Raw genomic sequence first — 11,746 nt, forward strand, 5'->3', positions numbered from 1 at the left:
GATAAAACAGGATCATCCAGCGAAGCAACTGAGGTGGTAGAATTATAATACTTACCTACTAACGGTCTCAACCTTAATCTAGGTCTCTAGATTAAATGACACCAGTCAACTGTCAGTCAACTATATCCCCATTTGAGTTCTTATTTATGCATTATGGGGGAAAAAACAACAGCCTGTTTACAGCAAAGGTCATTTGTGGAATTGAACGCAAGACTCAAACCACTAGAGGACAGAAATAAAAAGTTATGTTTATATGATATTATAAAGCTTGGGTTTGTTTCTTTTTACTATTTCTAAAGCCATTTTAATTCATAATGTTGGTATATTTAAGAGTTTCGATACCTTTCTTAAAGTACTCAGAAAACTTTAAAATTAGATATTGTCTTGAAGTCTAGATTAATTTATGGCTATTCCCTTCCTAACTAATCATCTCCAAACCCGGACTAGATTTTTGAAGTCCTGCTATGTATGTTCACCTATACTTGATAATTTGCAGCTTATACTTTTTATACTTTGAGTCTCATCTAATGAGATAAGGAATTTTTATAATATGGGATTATATAATATCCTGGGGCAACAAATATGTCATCTACTCCCATAAATCAGAAATATTATGCCAGTGTTTATCCACTTGCAGCTGTCTTCAAGATTAGACACTTTGCCCTTTGATTTCATCTTTCTTTCTAATTCTTATGCACTGCTTCCATGCAGTCCAGTCTTCAACCTTTTGGTTTGGAAGGAAACTCTGTTCTTTTATGATAATGTAAATTCTAAGTTTTCCTGATGGACTTGTTCCAAAGTTTTAGTAAGATATGCAAGATCATGGTCTGGGCCTGATGCCTGTTTCAGGAGGTCAGTGTGGTGTGCAGTTAGATGTAATTCTGGACCAGGAACTGAGCAGAGAACGTGATACAGCAGCCAAAAGTCAGGGTTACTTCATTTTTCAGAAGTTTTATCAATGACATCTTCTTTGTTTATGTGCTGACATGGCATAACGTGCTTTTGGGAGTGAGAATGAATCGTTACAGGAGTTTTGCCATTGGTAAAGTATTCTCCGAGCGAAGGAATAATGACTCTTTCCCCACTCTGCCTCATGCAGTGGATACATCAACAGCTGATCTGAGGATTAAATGCGCTCAAAACTTTAACGGATGGATATCTGCATTTCTTGGGCCAATTCTTCATCATGCTCTAACCTCAGGGTAGTAAATACACACTAGCTACCATGTTGAGAAAATCCAACTGGCACAAGGTATTTTGGGACAGATCTGACCAAGAAAGTTAGCGCGCAAAGAAAGTGAATTTGTAGAACGCTCTTGGTCTACAATAAATCTGCACATGGAAAAGCTTTTTGTACTGAGAGTACTTTGAGCCTTTCATCACATCACATGTACCATGAGCATCTGCAGAGCTAGATTGAAGAAGACAGTGAGTTGTGGACCTATACCCTGCCTTACTGCATGCCCCTAAAGAAAGCCCATAGTTTCACAGAGCAGGCTCTCAGTAAGTTCATGTTCAGAAGTGACCTAAAGATGAGGAAAGGCATGCAATACAGCAGCAAAGGTTTACTGAGACTCCAGGTCTTTTCAGAACTCCAAATTTTAGCCCAATAACAGCTGTCACAGTACTGTCAGTACTTAAGTTTCACTGCTGCAGACCTTTGAACTTCATGTTGGTTACAAAATTTGCTGTTTTGAACAGGGCATGAAGATGGGTTTGAAACAGCAGTTGGTGACAGCAGTATCTACCTGTTTTCATTGCTAATTTGGGCAACTATCTGAAAGGTTATCTGCTTGCATACCTTAGGGCATTGCAAAACCCATGATGGGTGTTGTGAAGTTCCAGTGTACCTACACTTTATAATATACATTAGACAAAATTTAAAAAGCCTGGGGGAACTTTCAGAACTTTTGTAACCCAAAAGATTTTCCAATATACATATTCTCAGTCTGTGCAAAGCAGGTAGTGCACTGTTTTGGTTTCCTTTGATTGTAAAATATTTTCTTTACAAAGACTTCTTAAGGCATCAGTCACCAGACGACTAATGCTTTAGTCTAGCAATTAGAGTTTAAATCCCACTAATTTTAGGTTTCCCTAACCTCAGCCTGCCCTAATTCGGGAAAAGGAGACTGGCCTATGTTGAAACATTAGCAGGATCCAGGGAAACCAGAGAATAACTTTAAATATTTTGTACAAATATTCCCTAGTCTATACTCTGGCCCCAACAACTGGATTCATAATTCTAAGATTGTTTAAACATGAACATCAAGCTCTCGAAAGAGCTGTGTTGAAAGAAATCCGACTTTCTTGTGCACAGAATGCCTTGACTTCAGAACTGGCTGTGGTTAACACAAACATTAGCTCAGCATGCCATTTGCTTGCTCTGTTCTCAAAGAGAGGGTGATGTACAGTCTTCATATTGTGTCTTAAATTTTATGGACTACATACCACACTTAGTTGTGTTGCATGTTGTGAAGTCTCAAAGAAGAAGTCTTAAGGAGGAAAACTGAAGCATTCTCTCTTCTCAGACAATCCAGGAGTTAGTCTACACACAGCAATTCCACCAATACATTTATTCTGAAATCAATCTTGATTGAACTGGTGTCATCTCTCAGTGAAATCCAGAAGAGAAACTCTAGCAATTACAAATTTAACACCATTAATTCTGAACCTGCAGTTGAATTTTCTGCCTGTTTACTGAAGGTGGAACAATTCTGTGCTGAGAGTGACTGCAATAATAAAGCAGCTGTTCATAAAGAGAAAGAACCATAGGACATGAAGTCACATAAAATTTTTGTATTTCTTTATCCTGTGGATTGGCTCAAGTCACAGTGACCCCTCCAGCCTATACAACTCCCCTCTTACCCTCCCTCTGCTCTGCCAGCCTGGCCGCTGTCTACTTATCGCTTGAAACTGAGGGCTGATTTCAAACACTCTCAAGCCTGACTGGTAAAACACATGCTTTTCTCTGATGTGTCATTTGCAATGTTCGTTTAGTGGGATTTAAATGGAGCCTTGCTCTTACAGCTTGAAAGAAAAGAAAAGTACAGGAAGAGTCTCTTGTTTTGGCACTGGGCTGCCTGTTGCATAGTGATGCATACATCGATAAGAAAAAATACGTACTACCAGAAACAATTTCGAGGTTTTTCTATTAAAAACACTCATTGCTATGTGGCACTCTATAAACAGGGTAGAGTAAGGGGCAGTAAGAGCTGTTCAGGTCAGGGAAGAAAAACGCATTTAACATTCATGCCATCCAACATAGGGTTTTAATATATAAACACATATAAACTTACATAGAGAAGAGATCATTACATTGCAGGCAAGAAGGAAGTGTCAGTGCATTCAAATTTATAGCACTAACAATCAGCTCAAACAGCAGCCACCACAGAGTTCTTCCCTGGATGATTCTGACTTTGCGTAATCATGCTGGGCTTATAACACACTCCGTGAATTAAGCGACTCAGAATGCCAGCTGCGGAAACTTTCCGATGCGGTCAGTAATCCTCGAGGGCTACAGCGAGCAACGTGACTTCGGCTAAGATCACTTCCATATCATCGGTCTATAAACTCCGCATGCTTTGCAAGATTAAAACATGATTCTGTGCTCCCAGAGGCAAGCGGGGAAGTTTGTGCCACTGCCTAGCAAAGGTGAGAGCTGAGCTCACCTCCTTTCCCTCTGTTGTTGCTTCCTTTCCTAGGACTGCTCTGAAGCGGGCTAGACGACCCCTGCGTGACAGGGAAGCCCCTAAACAAGATACACTGGCACCAAACTGGCAGCCCAAGAATTTCTCAGGACCTTTGGTTTTAACAGGAGTTGGATTAGTTTTTAATTCAGATTACATTGCAAATAACTTCCTGTGGGATAACTGGCTAATTGCAGGGATAGATGAAAACCACAGGACCTCTGGGGTAATTAAAACTCTCGAGAAAGCAGTACTTACTCTTGGGGAAATTATCTTGTTGTTGACCCTGGATGTAAACCACAGGTCCTCCTATTCCTCCTTCAACAGGGCAGTAAATAGGTTGGCAAACATGAAAAGAGCCAAACACTTTAATACCATTACAGAAAGCTCTGCTAGACATCCCGCTGTTCAGGGTCCAAAGTGTCACTTTTGTTACTGAATTCTTGTTCTGTACTGACCTTTTAGACTACAGCTGCAGTTGTGGTGGTACAACACGTTTTCCAGTAATTTGTTCTACCTCAAGCAAGTTGCAGATTATCAATATAAAGTCAGCGTGGTTTAATTTAAAGTATTATTTTGAGATAGCCTTTGCACTAGCTGAGCGCTATGAACCACTCATTGCTGGTTTAACTATGCTTATTTTAGCTGAGTTCAGCTGAATTAAGACAGGTTCAAATTAAATCAGAACAAGCCATTCTGGAATGGAGAGAGATAATACTGGGCCCATATAAGGATTTGCATCAATTCAACTAATCCTACATAGAAAAAATCTAAGAATATTTTAGTTGTCAAGCAGATTGAGAAAAAGTATTTTTGATACATTTTAGACAAAAGCTTTTGGGGATTACTTTCTGCTAATGTATCAGTGGATTATTTCTAAATGTTGAAAGTATCAGAGCTACCTTTTATGAGAATGGGCCAAAATTGAAAGAACAGATCTGAACTCTCGAATTTGTGGGTTGGAATGTAATTCTCACACCTATTTATCCAGCCTTGCCAGACTTATTACCACTACTTGAGCCCTAGGAGTGAACCTACTTTTACAGCTTTGTTTCCTGATCAGATGCAAAATTGCAATACGTGGATTTTATGGTTTGGGACTAGGCAGAGCCAAAACCTTGTAGAGCACCATTCCACTCAAGACCAAGTTTTCTCATCAAGATCACCTAATATCCCAGGTCTTCCATGTGGAACTTTATTTTGTTGAAGATACTTGTGGGATTTAAACATGATGTAAGTGAAGCACAGCTTAATGCAGAGCCAACACCAGAATCTTCAAACTCTGTCTCTGCCTATTCCTCCCAGTAGCTGCAACTAGTCTGGAAAACCAGTTGATCTAGTGCCAATCGCTCAGGCAAACAAGCGGTGTTAGCAGTATTCGGTTTCTGAGCTTTTTTTTTTTTAAGCAAGCTATTCATCTCGCATACCTTCTAGAAGTTAATTTTTAAGTCCACCAATTTTGTTTTCCAAACTATATGCACACAGACAAAAATAATTCTTACACTCTTAAAAACATGGAAATTACAGCATGTTAGGACTTTAAACTGAGTCTGCTTGAAAGACATTTGGGAAAAGAGAATACACATTCACTATGAATAAAAGCTAGTTGTTAACCAATACAAACAAATGTAACCTAATCTATTTTTCTTTTCAAGAACAGCGGTGTCCTATTGAACACCTTTGCCTCCTATTATACAGTTCTGCCGTAGCAATAAAATCAACTGTCTGCAACAGTTTTAGTTCGTTGTATGGTTAATACCAATAATGTACTCAAAATTGATGTTTAACAGAGTGAACTGATTTGTTAGAGTGTTAACAGCCACAGACTTTAACTAATAAACAGATCATTAACTGCTGGTAATAAACAACTTGCCAGGATCATTTATTATTTAAGAACATACTTTGTCTTAAGAAAAGATGGCCCTGCTTAGGTCTATGTATGACACCTTTCTGGCTGTCATTCAAAGTGGGAGGCACAGATGAAGCTACAGAGAAGCTGTTCTGCACACACTGCATCAAAATTCATTAAAAAATACTGGGTTTCATCAGAAAGTAATCACAAGAAAAATATTAACTCCTTCCACTGTTTGATAATATACTCAGAATTTTTACAAAGCTCTTGTTTTTAATACTAGCTCCAGTTCTAACATGAGGAATCTAATTTCCATTTCTGATTAAATATGGCAACTTCTTCATCCTTCTTACCATATGGGATGCCACTGCAGCAAGCATTTCCTTCTGGAAGTAGTTCTGTATGGGAGATACTGTTTGTATGCAAAGCGGTTTTGTAATGGAGGAGAAAGGAAGTTGAAGAGAAAAGCCATGCAAATTTCATTATAGAAGAAAAAAAGGAAAAGGTAGCTTGAAATCGTTCCTTCTCAAGAAAAAGAAAAAAAAGAAATAGAGATTTCTCCTTTGAGAAACTAAGGTGCAGAAAGAAGCTAAAAGGTTGCAAGTACATTATCTAGTCACTCTAGATGATGACTGGAGATTTGAAAGGAACAGAAGAAAGCCCTTGTCTCCCGATGGTCTCTAAGCCATTCCATGTGTAATAAAACAAACTCACATAATAAGATAGACTTTGCATGTTGGACTGTTCTAATTTTGTCAATATTTGAAGTTCAACAGGATGGTGCCACTCTGGTTTCCTTTTGGTCCTCACTCATGAAAGGAGGGATGTGGCACAATACCAGTCTGATTGAAAAGCAGAGACACCTAAGACTTATTGTTACAAGTAAATTTAAGCTACCAAAGCAACCGGGTGAAGATGCCCTAACCTTTTCCCTGCATTACTTCAACAACCTTGTTACTCAGTGCCGTAAATATGCAACCATATGTTCTGAATAAGAGTGACAGATAAGAGCAGCTCAATGACAGTTTGCTGATACCCAGATTTTAGATTAAGAATCATATAATTTCTTTTCTAGTATCTCCTTAGAGGCATCAGCAAAAATTGTGAGATTATTTTGCTAGGTGCTGTGCAAATAAACTGCACAAATACCCCGAAGAAGTTACAGGCTGACTGCAAACACAGTCTCAAGGCTGGAGTGGCAACACTTACAATTAACTCTCAATTCCTGCTGAGATGTACATATAACACTTCAATCACAGACAGTTGAAGGATGCCTTCTTTATGCCAGATCCTTTACAAGTGAAGAAATGTTTAAGGAAAAATTTTAGCTGTATTTTTTTACAACCCTGTGCAAGCCAGGGAGAAAGCATTTTAATATCATCATAAAATAATTCTGACCTTAAACTAGTATCACAAATTGGCTATTACTTGCAGTAAGAAACAAAACCTGTATTTGCATGCTGGTTGGAAAAATGCTTCCATTTAATTGCTTGTGGAAGAAGCACTTTATTTATAGACATACTGTGCAGGAGGAAATTTGGCTCTCCTACCATATAATAAGATGCATGGCTCTCTGCCAGGACGCTGGCTATCCCAGGACATTTGGTGTTCCATATACCAAGAATGTGGAACTGCGCTGCCTATAAACAGAGAAGGCTTTTTTTCCAAGGATACTTTAAGACATGCTTTTTCTTGCATGCAAAAGTGAAAAATTAATGCAACAGTTATGTAGTTGCAAGAGAAGGAACTTTCTTTAGTATCTTTATCACCAGTTGCTTTAATTAGTCAATGAGTAGCTAAAACAAATTGCTTGCCACTCTTCCTTTTCCCATTTATGAAAGGTGCTGGAAAAAACTCCCATCCTTTATGGGTTTTGAATATAATTCTTAAAAATCAGGGTGTTACACGCATTCCCACTCAGCAGGATGACTCACATAAATAAGGATTGCAAGACCAGTATTTACTAATCTGTCAGAGGCAGTGTAACCAATTAATTAATCTGTTTATTTAGGTAGGAGTTTTTTGCACTTTATTATCTTCAGTCTCTTTGACCACAGGGCCATGGGAGGGGGAGCGGAGATGGATTTTTTGAAGGGGAGCCATAATTAGCTCAATTCTTGGATTGAGCTCAGGAATGTTGTTACTGCTAAATAGCTCCTTAAAAGGAATATTTATAAACTAGAGGCAAAGCTGTAATATTAGAAGAGAAGAAAACCCAAAGCAAAATAAATTTAGATGCACAAGCCCTAGGTTAATGCCCTGACATGATGACATAATCCAACCCAAGGGACAGGGAGTGAAGAAACGTGTTACTGAGAGTAAATCAGCGCATTGCACACAGCCCTTTTGGAGCCCGTGGAGGGGATCAGGAGACCTCGGAGTCTGCATCGGCCCAGAAGGTCCCTTAAACAGTGCCTGGCTCTCATCCGAGGGCCACACAGATCCCTCCCAGCACCCCATGTGCCTGCCCGGCTGGAGTCTGCTCTGCCCCAGAGCCACAGCACTATTAGGGTTTCACCTGGCCACCCCCTCTCCTCCCTCCTGCCCTCCCCCACAGCCACCCCCCACCCCCCAGCTCCCCAAGAGGGATTTCTACCCAAAGAGTGGAAACGAGAAGCATTTGCCCAGGAGTGGCCAGGCTGCTTTCTGCCTGGTCTTGCAGTCCTCTGGCAGCAGGCGATGGGGCTGAGGTCTACCTCAAGGCATCTTCAGGCTACCCTATCTGAGGATAAAAACGTATTTCACGTCATGCCCACACGGCCATGCCTTACCGTGCGCTAGACCCAGCACCCTTTCAAAGCAGTGTTGATTTTTTTATCATATACAAACTAGAGGGCCCAAACCAGCTCCCATGGAAGTAATTTGGACTTAAATAGGGACAAGTTCAGGACCACAGCTACTTTCCAAGCAAAATAAATGATTAAGCTATGATGCAAAGGATTTGTGCCAGACCTCCACACAAGACTGAGTTTAATCATTGCAGATCAGGGTATTTGGGGACAACAACTATTTTGTAACTTCATAAAAAAAGTCAAATAAGTGAGCCACGGGTTGTCCAAAATTTAAAATTATTTTCCACATTTAAGAATTTTTCATAGACGAACTTTGTTTGCACTGTAATATCCCAAGGAAGCTTGTTAAATGGCTTTCCAAGGCTATATGATCTTTATTAAAAAATTACAGCACTGTCTCCTGGACACAAGGAGAAAAGGAATAATCTATTTTTCAGATCAAGTTCTTGAAGGCTTGCAGAGGTGGAAAATAAATCTTACAAATTCTCTCTCAATTTCCATTTAACGTTTCCTGTTCCAAACACCGAGACGGTTGTCTCCTAAAGGTGCTGCAGTGCATTCATAAATTGCAGCAATACTGTTTCCTTGACAAATCCATTTCAAATCCAATAAAAAACTTAATGGGATTAACTGCTTGGAAATTTAGTAAAAAACTTTAGTTTAACAGAGCAAAACCCAGTACGTTAATATATTAAGAGCGCAAAACAAAGTAAGGGGAAATGGAAAGCAGAGAAATAGAGAAGCAATAGACATGGAGGTAGAATAGAAATAGCAGACAAATAGAGAAACAATTTTTGCACTGAGACGCAAGTGGCTGTGTCCGAAGTGTGCAAGCCATTCTCCATGCAGAGACTGCAAGCAGGACCTTGAAAGGGCCCCGGGGTGCTGGAGCCCCTGACCCCCTGTGAGGGAAAGCCAGGATGACCCAAGGCTCCATGGTTGGGTCCCAGCACAGGAAAGAGCTTCCCCCTGGTCACACCAAACAGACAACATTAAAATGTTTTGTCTGCTGTCGCTGCAGGAGTTGGCCTGACCAGCACGAACAGAACCGTGCTGGCAGCCCGACACATGGCGCATCTCCATTGGCACCAGCGGCCAGCGGTGCTGGGACGCACCATCACGTCTTTCAATGCCTTTGTATACAGGAGAGAGTGGGGATACAGAAATGCAGCATCTCTTCTCTGAAATGTATATACATACAGGCACGTGTATGTATGTATGTGTGTATATATATGTATACATGAGAAAGTTTCCTCATACAGTTTTTCCCTTGACCATTTTACTTAAGATGGAAAACTCATGGGGCAAGGAGGTAGAGGGGTGGCGGGAAGTGAAAGCCTGCTTCCTAATTGATGTTAGCAAAACTTAATGACCGGCACGATGAACACGGCATTTCTGACTCGCCCCAAGGAACTATTGTAATAAATACAGTAGATAGGCCTTTGTGTGGGCTAGAGAAAATGATCAAAACCCTGTAGCCAGCTCTGTTGGGTTTGGCATTGCCTACGCTACAACTCCAATTTTAAAAACAAGCTATAATTATATTGGTAGAAAAACCCTAGTAGAAAAGAAGAAATACATTTTGTTTGGAGCCAGTTCTACTCAGATATTTGAATTTCTCATTTTCTAGCAAGAAATTGTTCGTAGACCTTTTTTTTTTATTTCAGTTCATCTGCTTTGCTTGCTTATTTCTTCAAGCAAATCACAAAAAAATTCAGAACTGCATGACTGGAATTTACCGCATAGTTGTAAAAACTTTATCTGATTCAGATACATAAGTATAAATAGAATGTGGTGGGATCATGAGCTGAGTTAAATATTGATTGGTAAAATATAAACATGTACGGATGAATAAATGTTGAAATAATAACACACTGCAGTAATTTATGAATTTTCCAATCAAAAGTTATTTCTGAACTATTTTTGTATTTGAAGACAAATACGTTCCTGTATGTTTATAATTTGCAAGCTGTGAGCTTTTCTGTGTTTTGTTGGTTGCCATTCATGCCGCATGACAAACCACCTTGGACACATCGTATTGGTTATTGAAGAACAGAAAATGAGTCCTGCAGGAAGAGCTAATTAGATTTTTTAACATAATAATTTTTTTGTAAACCCTCTCATTAACACAAGTTATCATAATCACTTCTTATAGAAAAAGAATTAAAACATTTCAAAATATCCTTCAAGTGAACCTATTGTATCCATCCCCTCTCCCCACCCATTCCTTTGCCATTCTTATGCAGCTCTGCACATACACAGCCAAAATTGAAACATTTTCCTATCGTGATGTATGACTTCAGAATTTTCCTATTTTGAAAGACAAGTACTGCAAACACAGATTAGGTTCAAATTATCAAAATAATCTTATGCAATATTCTGCTAATATTTTCGTATGTTATATTCTTATATGGGGCATAAACCTATATTGACCATATTAATACCTTGTTCCCCTAGCTCACTTCTGGTTTTGTGGAGGCTTCCACCTTTTAAGTGAATAGTATAGGACTTACTTAAATCTGGAACAGCAAACATAAAGATCTAAAAATCTGTGCTTTGTATTTATAGTTATAACTATGTATGGTTTTTTATATATATATAGTTCATATATTTAAATTAATATTTTTTTTTTAATCCATGAACTTTATAGGTGATCTGTCAGCCTCAAACACTTGGAAGTTCTGGGTCAGACCCAAAGACAGTTAAGTTTAACTTAAAAACTGGAATTTAAAAAATTTTTGGCCTTTACATTTGCCTTCTTATTTTTAAGTCAAGTCTTTAGGGCTCAGACTTGCATGTTTTTCTCTGCAACCACAAGAGCTAAAAGCATTACTTTTCAATGAAAGCTGAGAATCACAGGTAATAAGATGTCTCCAGGAGTTGGCATTTTAAGGAAAAACACCAAACGTCATGAGACTTGTAATAAAATCATGAGTGTTGGAAGCACTCTTATACTCTTGCTTTCAGAATACAATGATTCTTGTAAAACACAAAATAGTGCATGCTAAACCAATTTTTTCATATTAATACCTCTACATTTGGTACTTACACTGGTAGGCTGAGGATCATATGGCTGTCTTTTTTGTACCACAGCAATTTACTGGGCCATGACAACAAACTTCAGTTGCTGAAAACTAAATATAGATCAAAGATCGAGGTAGGGAAACAGACTATTTTTCTTAAATATGATTCTTGTTCCTTCTTACTATGGATTCAGTCTGACTTTTCCTCTTGAAGCCTTACCTTATGTGACCCTTTTATGGTAGGGACCACAGAACTTCTTCTAAATGGAGAAAAGTGCTTTCTGGGTGGCAGTATTTTCCCAGAAAGGGAAAAAGGTGCAAGCATCAAGTCAGGAAAGTGAAGGAAAAGACATCACACATTTGGAGCTCTACAGGCAATAAATTTATTGTCAA

The sequence above is a fragment of the Accipiter gentilis genome, chromosome 25 (assembly GCF_929443795.1).
Source record: "Accipiter gentilis chromosome 25, bAccGen1.1, whole genome shotgun sequence".
In the NCBI taxonomy this organism is placed as follows: domain Eukaryota; kingdom Metazoa; phylum Chordata; class Aves; order Accipitriformes; family Accipitridae; genus Astur; species Astur gentilis.